An 8,504-nucleotide genomic window follows, 5' to 3' on the forward strand; every position below is an offset into this window, starting at 1 on the left:
GCCGCCGCTTCGCCCCCGCGCCGCCGACGCCGCAGCCACCGACGCCGACGCCTCCTCCGCGCCCCCCTCGTTTTCATTGAAAGCAAACAAGCATCATGGCGGCAGCCGTCCCCAGCCAGCGAGCGCCCCGGCCGCCGCCGCCGCCGCTCCAACATCCCGGCCGCCCATTGGTCGCCGCTACCGGGCGCGACCATCCGGCGTCCTGCGGGGGGGGAACGCTCCGTAAACCTCCACCCCTGGCTGAGAAGCAGTGGGCGAGCCCGGCGCGCGCGGCCCGCCCTCCGCGGGTTCTTCCAGCGCTTCTCACGCCGCAGCCGGGGACCTCCCGCTTGCGCCTGGTCCTGAGCTCGGTGTTTCCTCTAGCTCATGTTTCGCCTCCGACTGTTCGCTTTTCTCTGCTTTCCTCCGTGTCTTTCCTGGAGATTACTCCCCTGGATATCTCTCCTTTCCCTCAGGCCTTCGCGTGTCCAGCACGGGGGAAGCACACCTCTATTGGCAGACTTTTAACCTTGGCCAGTATCGATCTGCCGAAAGATGAATGAGCAGTTGAATAATTCTTCCTGCCTCAATTATGCAGAAAAAAGTAAACTAATGGCCCTTTTCGGTCCACTAATGGTCTGTCAGCGCAATAAATTAAGAACAGCTTTCGGTGGCGGGGTCCCGGTCTTGAGAACTGATCAGAGACGCTTTCAAAGATCAAGACGTCCTGTTCAGGGCAGGCTGTGGTGACGGCTTGTGTGCGGGGCAAGGGCCGGTCGGGGCCGTGATGCTCGCAGCAGGAAATGTTAGTTGGATCAGACCCTGCCCCTCTTTGAGTAACCTCGCAATCTAGGGGCCAGAGTAACACCAGACTATTAAAATCATTGGAGATGCGGGGTATGGCGTGCTGGTAAACTATGACAGACTACCGGCTCCTTTCTTGAAAATCAACCCTGAAGAAATGAGAGTGAATCTGGTCCCAGGTAGTAACGACAGCCAACAAGGGAGAAACACGTGCCCTCGCTGAAGTCTGTCTTGGGCTAGATGTGGGAAAGGGGTGGCAGCGGCTCGAGGCCCCGGAGAATTGACTGTAGGGAAAGGACTGAAGGGTGTATTAGTCACTTTGGCATTGTGGGACAAAAATACCTGGTACCTATAACTTAGGCGGGGAGGGGTTGGTTTTGGTTCGGTTTCAGTGGACTCCTTGTGGTTGACTGGCTCTAAGGGAGAAGATGCCAGGCTGAGGAAAGCCATTCATGATGGCGATCATGAAGCAGAGAGCGAGAATGCAGCCTTCCAATTCACACCCCCGGTGACCTGCCCCATCCAGCCAGCCCTCACCTCCACACATGAGACTTCTGGGGGACATTTTAGGTGTAAGCCGTAACAAGGACGAAACTTCGAAGATCAGGATGTTCTATTCAGGACAGGAGTTACATGCTTGTCTGAGCTCAGCATCGTCTTCATAAGAACCACCACACTATGTTAAGGGTTTACATCTATAAATTCATTTAATCCTCATTGCAAAAGTACGTGTTAATAGTATAGGGAACACAGTTGGTGCTGGGAGACCATTTCCCTACACCTGCTTGAGTTTGGGCAACACCCCAGGGCCAATCCTCCTTATACTGTTTTGAGAGAAATGGAAAATAAAATAGCAGCGCCTGCCTGGCAAGCTCAGGGTCCTAAGTTTGACTCCTGGTACCAAAAAAAAGAAAAGAAAGAAAATAAAATAGCAAAGATCCAGAAAATCTCTGAGGCTTCAGGCCTGAGCACATGCATGTAAGATCTCATGGCCTGTCAGTAACCTTTTCTCTTCTCTGTTAAAGGTTCATAAACATGAACTGCATCTTACACATATCATTTCATCAGAGTGAGCTTTTGGACATACATGTTTATTGAAAGCCCCTGAGCTGGCTTAGTGCCCTACCAGTCATTCCTGTCAATTTTACCTAGAGACTCACTGAGAGGCACTCAGGCTGGGGTCCACCTCTTTAAAGTCTGAAAGCCTGATTTATCTGTGTGCTGTGCCGTGATTTTTACTTTCTTGTCCCAGACCACCTTTCTGTTGGTGCCACATATTTGTTGGCAGGGACCTATCCTGAGCACATCTTTCTTTATTAAATGCAGTTGCTTTTTCTTCACTATTGGATGTCCACTTGCAATTTTTGGCTTGCATACAAGAGCCTGAAATCTACCTGTTATATCCACCGTATGGTATCAGTAGGTTCTACTGTCATCCTCATTTTACTAATAAGTATCTGTAACCCAGTAAGTGTCTATAAAGTTAGAAGTAATTTTCCAATTATAATCACAGGGCTGTTAAGTATCATTAATAATCACACACAAAACTAAAATAAAAATCAGAACTCATCATCAGTGTCATTCAATAGTTATGGAACATGTATGCAAAGGAATGTGGAACAAATTAACTGCTTGACTTATTTATGATGAATAAGCCTCTTATGGTTTGTGTCTTCGTGTCCCCCAAAGCTTCATGCAGTCATGGGGTGGGCTTCTAGATTTTTTGACTGATCCATGGTCTAATGCAGGGATTATAGGTGTGAGTGCTATATTCACCCAATGGCGGGTAGTTTGCATACAATGTAAGGGATGGAAAGAGGCTGCTTGCAGCTGCTCCTCCCTTTGCTCTTGCTGCTTTTGCTATCTTTTGCAGCCATGAATTGTTGCCCTCTGTCATGTGTCACTCTGCCTTGGAGCCAGCCAAGTATGGATAAAACTTCCACAAACTGTAAGCTAAATAAACCTTTTCCTCCTTAATTCTGGGTGTCAGGTATTTTGTCTCAGCAGCAAGAAAAAAGTAACTAAGACAGTCTCAAAAACATTATTGAGAGGGAAAAAACCAAATTGCAGACATCTTTCGTTAAGGATAAAATATGCAACAGTGCCTATAATTTCTGAGGATTCTGAGTTTTCCTTTCCATTTGCAGAATTGCCATGTGTCTGTGGGAGTCAGGGTCTGAGTCTTTTTCTTCTTCTTCCCTTCCCAGGGAGTTGTTTTTCTCCAAATGTCGGGTGATTTTGTCTTGTATCCATTTCTGTGGAAGGAACAACTGGTATATCAGGGTTAGAGCTTGTTGACTGACAGCCACCTCTACAGAGCTGACTTTGTCCCTGGAGACCAGGGCTGTAGGTGGCAGACGTCCTTCTCCCAGCCTGCTGCTCTTTGACCTTGCCAGTGAGTTAGGAAGGTACCCTGGCTCCCCTTGATTGGGTGTCCTTAAGGATCCCTGGGGGTGCTGAGGGTGCCGACTCCCCTGTCCCCATTCCTTGATGGAAAACTTTCATTGAAGACATCCTTTGCTCTTTGCGTTAGGGAATCAACCAGAGGACGTTTGTGCCTTTACTCTCATTTTCATGGGAACTTGGGAAAATAGCAGACAATCAGTGTACCTGGCTAAACCAGTGGCCACTCACATCTACTTTCCAGCTCCCCTGTCATATTGTTCCGTTTCTCCCTTCCCCGTGTCTGTAGGTTTATGTGTGTTCATGAGTGTACACTCCTCTCTCTGTATGCACAGGGGTTTGGCTCCAGGCTTATCTCAGATCTCAAATTCCAAGGATATTCAAGTCCTTTTAGAGAATAACAGCGTTTGTATATAACCTATGCATATCCCCCCACATACTTTAAATCATCCTTAGGTGCCTATACAAGTCCTGGTACCTAATACAATATACGTGGTATGTAAATAACAGTCATGCTATGTGGTTTAGGGAATAATGGCAAGAAAGACACACTCTGTACGTGTTCAGTACCTACGCCATTCTGTCCTCACATTTCCAGTCTGCAATAGGTTGAATCCTGTAAATATGGACCCCAGCTATGTGTGTATATGTGTGTGTCATGTGCATGTTTGCGTGTGCATGCCTCAGTTAGACACATCCCCACTGTTAAGTGCTGACACATCAAGCTGGCAAGGGTAAGCTGCCCTGAGCCCAAGTGTCTTCCACAGCCACAGTGCCTTCCTCTCACCCCGCTACCCACAGTCCACCAGGCAGGGCCCTCCATGGCCAACCCAGGTTCCAGGCGAGGACCCTTCGTCAGGAGGCAAGGAGCCTCATGAGTGTGGGTGGTGCTAAAGGCCTCATCTCCGGGGCAGAAGGCTCCCTGGATGATTTTAACCACAGCCATTGACAGGTAATTGTCCTGGAGTTGAAATTCTCCTCTACTTCCAGGATGTGTGACTTTGGAAATATCACCTCCGCTCTTTAAGGCTCACTTTCCCGGTCAGTGAAATAAGGATAAGGCTCTTTTCCTTAGTTGCTGGGAAAATTAGGTGATGTAATGTTCCATAAAAGCCACCAGGTGGAGCCATCGGCACCTGAAATGAGCCCAGCGCTCAAATGGGTGCGTGCAGTTCCTGGTCACTATTAGGTTTTGTTTTGCTAAAATAGTGGCTGCTTCAAGAAGGCAGAATCAGACTCTTCAGTGTTGGAACTAGAACATGTGCACTTTTAAATTGTAGAATAATTATTGTATATATTTATGAGGTACAATGTGACACTGATACATGTTTACAATGTGGAATGATTAAATCAGGCTAATTAACAAATCCATCATCCCACATACATATCATTTTTTTCTTGTTTTTTCTTTTTTTTTTTTTGTCTTTTTGAGACAGGATCTTGCTATACAGTGCAGGCTGGCCTTGAGCTCATTTTGTAGCCCAGGCTTGTTTTGAACTCGCACTGATCCTCCTGCCTCAGCCTCCAAGAGTACTGGGATTACAAGCATGTGCCACCATGCCTGGAGTCATATCACTTTTTTCACTGGAAAATTTAAAATATTCTTTAGCAATTTAAAAATATACAGTGCATTATTATTTATCGTAGTCACCATGTTGAGCAGTACAGCGTGTGTGTTTCAAAAAGTGGTTTTAGTCCACACTATCATGACCCAAGACCAACAGATTTAGAGAACCAAGTAAAGAGGTGTGAGCTTTCTTCCTTCCTTCGAAGAGCAGTGAGGTCTCACTGCTGGCTCTTCCTCAGTTTGGTCTGGGATGTTCAGGCCTATTGTTGCACAAGCTCCCAGGACTTGTGGGATGGATGGCCCTATTCAACTCCAGCTCCACTCTCTGGCCTTGACCTTGGCTGTCCCTCCAGGACACACTTTTGTGTGCATCTTCCAGCCCCATGCATTGCATCTGTGGGTGAGGAGTGATACTGGACCCTGAAGCTGCCTTCCGCCATGAGGTAGAGGACTGGATTCACCCTCTCCACGCTGAAAAGGTGAGTGGGTAAGCATCACTTATCAGAGAACATTTGATTTCTCCAGGGAGGAACTGTCAACAGCGTGAACCCAGGGAAGACATGTCAAGAAGGTGGCAGGTCAGAGGTAATAAAACAGAACATGGGCATGTAGAAGGAGGGGAGGTGACAGGGTCAGGAAGCCTTCTTGATGTGGAATGGGTAATAAAGGAGAAGGAAAATTCTAGAAAAGGCTCACTCTTCACTGTGCTTCAAGGACTAACAGCAGCAGCAACAGCACCTAGGGCCTTGTCAAAAGTGCCTGAAACCCGTCATTTGCAGCAGCTTGAGTGGGACTGGAGGACATCATGTTAAGTAAGCGAAACACAAAAAGATGAATACAGTATCATATATTCTCACTTGTGTTAGCCAGGTTTCCATCACTCACAGAACACCAGAAGCAGGCAATTTATGAAGTAAAGTTTATTTAGGTCACAGTTTTGGAGGGCCAAAGTCAGGTGTCTGAATGCAGGCTCAGGGAGGACACTCCTTGACTGTGTCCCATCATGGCGCATAGTAGGTGGCAATGGTAGGAGTGCATGTTGGGAGCAAAAGACCAGCAGAAGAGGGAATGAGATAAGACCAGGTTCCCATAATTCCCTCCAAGGGCACACCTCCAACGAGCTAAGACCCTCCTGCGAGGCTCCACCTCTTAAAGGCCCAGAGCACCTTCCAATACTGCCACCGGAGACTAAACCCTGACGTTGACCTTTGGGGACATACAGTGTCCAAGCCAGAGCTTGGAATCATTCACATCATTCACACATGGAAGCTGAAGATGTTGATCTCACAGAAGTAGAGAGTAGAATGGATGGAGGTTACCCTAAGTTGGGGAGGGCAGAGTGGGGTCATCATCAAGAAATCAAACAATAAATGCTAGTGAGACTGCAGGGGAAAAGGACACTTCTACACTGCTAGTGGGAACTTAAACTAGCACAAGCACAGTGGAAACCAGAATGGAGATGCCTCAGAAACTAAAACACAAAATTCCAGTGGATTCAGCTATCCCCCTTCTAGGTATTTTCCTGAAAGAGTTAAAGACATAAGATTACAGTGGTCCATGCATACTCGTGTTTATAGCAGCTCAATTCATAATAGCTAAATCTTGGCAGCAACATGTGTGTCCATCAACAGATGAATGGATGAAGAAAATGTGTTGCTTCTGGGTGTGGTGGTGCATGCCTGTGATCACAGCATTTGGGAGGATGAGGCAGGGGTCACTGTGAGTTCAAGGCCAGCCTGGGCTACATAGTGAGTTCAAAGCTAGCCTGAACTACACAGTGAGACCCTGTCTCAAAAAAAAAGAAGGAGGGAAGGAAGGAAGGAAGCAAGCAAGGAAGGAAGGAAGGAAGGAAGGAAAGAAAGAAAGAAAGAAAGAAAGAAAAAGAAAGAAAGAAAAAATGCATTTACACACAGTGGAGTACTACTATGCCATAAAGAAAAATAATTGAGTCCTTTGTAGGAAAACGGATGCAGCTGAGACTGTGATGTTAAGTGAAATCAGACACACAAACTTAAATATCACATAGTTTATATGAAAAACCCAAAAATAAATAAAGAGCAAAAATAAAAGATAATAGGCAGTGCCTGCTTGGCAAGCACAGGTTCTGAGTTTGATTCCCAGTACCAAAAAAGATAATAGGAAGAAGCATGTTGTAGTTTGGGGTTTTCCAAGGGGACCAATACAGGACACATAATTTAAAGAACTATTTTATAATAGTCACACAAAGAGTCATATACAAAGAGAGTGCAGGAAATCTGTCCACACATTAAAGACCAAAGAATCCAGCTGAGGGCCTGGATCCCACAGCAGTGTCCTCCATGAGTCCAGCTGAAGACCTAGGACCCACAACAATGCCCCCCATGAGTCCAACTGGAGGCCAAGAGCCCACCACAATATGTCATGCAGGCTTGTTTCACAGATCTGCCGCAAAGGCCCAAAGGTCAGTGGTGGAAGCTAGAAAGTCTTACCTGTGGGATGAAAGACTGGTGCTAGCAGGCTGAGGGATCTGCACTGGAGCCAGGAAGCAACGCTCAAAGTAAGAATGAGAGCTCCCGTGAAAAGTACCACAGCCATCCTCTGCGACAGTGAGGTCCCACGCTCCTCCAGTGATGAGAACAGTCGAGCTCTTACCAGGAAAGCCAACACAACAAGCTTCTCCAGGAGACTGAGCAGTGTGCCATTTGTCCCTTTGGAGCTAAGAAGTGATGCTCAAAGTGAGGACAGAGCTCCCCCAAAGTAAACCACAGCCATTTCCAGTGACAGTAAGGTCCCAAGCTCCTTCAAAGATGAGAACAGCAGAACACATCAGGAAAGCCAGCACGACAAGCTCCTCCAAGAAAACCAACAGCTCCCTACAACTTCCCAACAGCTTCACTAGTTCTGCCTCTTATGCTGCCGGCAACAATCCCCAGGCGGGCCTTCCACACCCAGCACCACACTGATTCAGTTCAGCTGGGTGTTACAAGTTGACCACCAGTTGTCGATCCACCACCAAAGGAGATGGATCTTTCTCAAAAGGGGGGGGGGATGAAGAGATGGACAGAATGGGGATGGAGGGGAAGGGAATAAAATGATAAAAGGAATTAAGATGTATTGTGTACATGCACCAACTTCCTATGAGAAATGTAACATTATGCACCGCAAAGGTGCACTAATAAATTTTCTTCTGAATACAAAGTTACAGTTAGGAGAAACAACAGTTCTAGTATTCTATAGAACAGTAGGGTGTATAAGTAACAATAATTTATTGTGTATTTCAGATAGCCAGAAAAGAGAATTTTGAATGTTCCCAACACAAAGAAAGGATGTCTGATGTGATAGGCATACTAATTTTAGGGGAGGTACTGGGAATCAAACTCAGGACCTTGCGCTTGCTAGGCAGGTGCTTGTGCCACTGAGCTACGTCCCCAGCCCAAATTTTTTTTGTGTGCGTGCTGGGAATTGAACTCACAACCTTGTGCTTGCCAGGCAGGCACTGTGCCACTGAGCTATGTCCCTGGCAAGGGTGTGCTAATTTTAAGTGTGTCAAAATATCACACTGTACCTTATAAATATGTCCAGTCGTTGTGTGTTACACTATTGTCTAGGGAATGAGCATGTTCAGAGCAGACAGCTTTTTTTTCTGAATATTTTTTACCTGGTGCCCAGGCGATCCAATAATGTGGTTGGAGTGGATTTGAACCCAGCCCACTGACGCTATGGTGAGACTCAGCGCTTGCTTTTGGTTCAGCCAGATGTCCTCAGTGCCATG

General features: G+C 46.7%; 1 protein-coding gene across 2 annotated transcripts in view; it reads right to left on the reverse strand.

Annotated features, from left to right (window-relative positions):
• The window catches only part of Cnot6 (CCR4-NOT transcription complex, subunit 6), a gene marked incomplete in the record, with an annotated part of 69,094 nt that extends 68,508 nt beyond the window's left edge, over positions 1 to 586 (reverse strand). The window contains 1 exon segment of one of the 2 annotated variants that reach the window (XM_005376002.2): positions 1 to 586. 2 annotated transcript variants of the gene reach the window in all.
• Positions 587 to 8,504: the final 7,918 nt, after the last annotated feature.

The sequence above is a fragment of the Chinchilla lanigera genome, unplaced genomic scaffold, assembly GCF_000276665.1.
Source record: "Chinchilla lanigera isolate Chin_1 unplaced genomic scaffold, ChiLan1.0 scaffold00007, whole genome shotgun sequence".
NCBI lineage: Eukaryota > Metazoa > Chordata > Mammalia > Rodentia > Chinchillidae > Chinchilla > Chinchilla lanigera.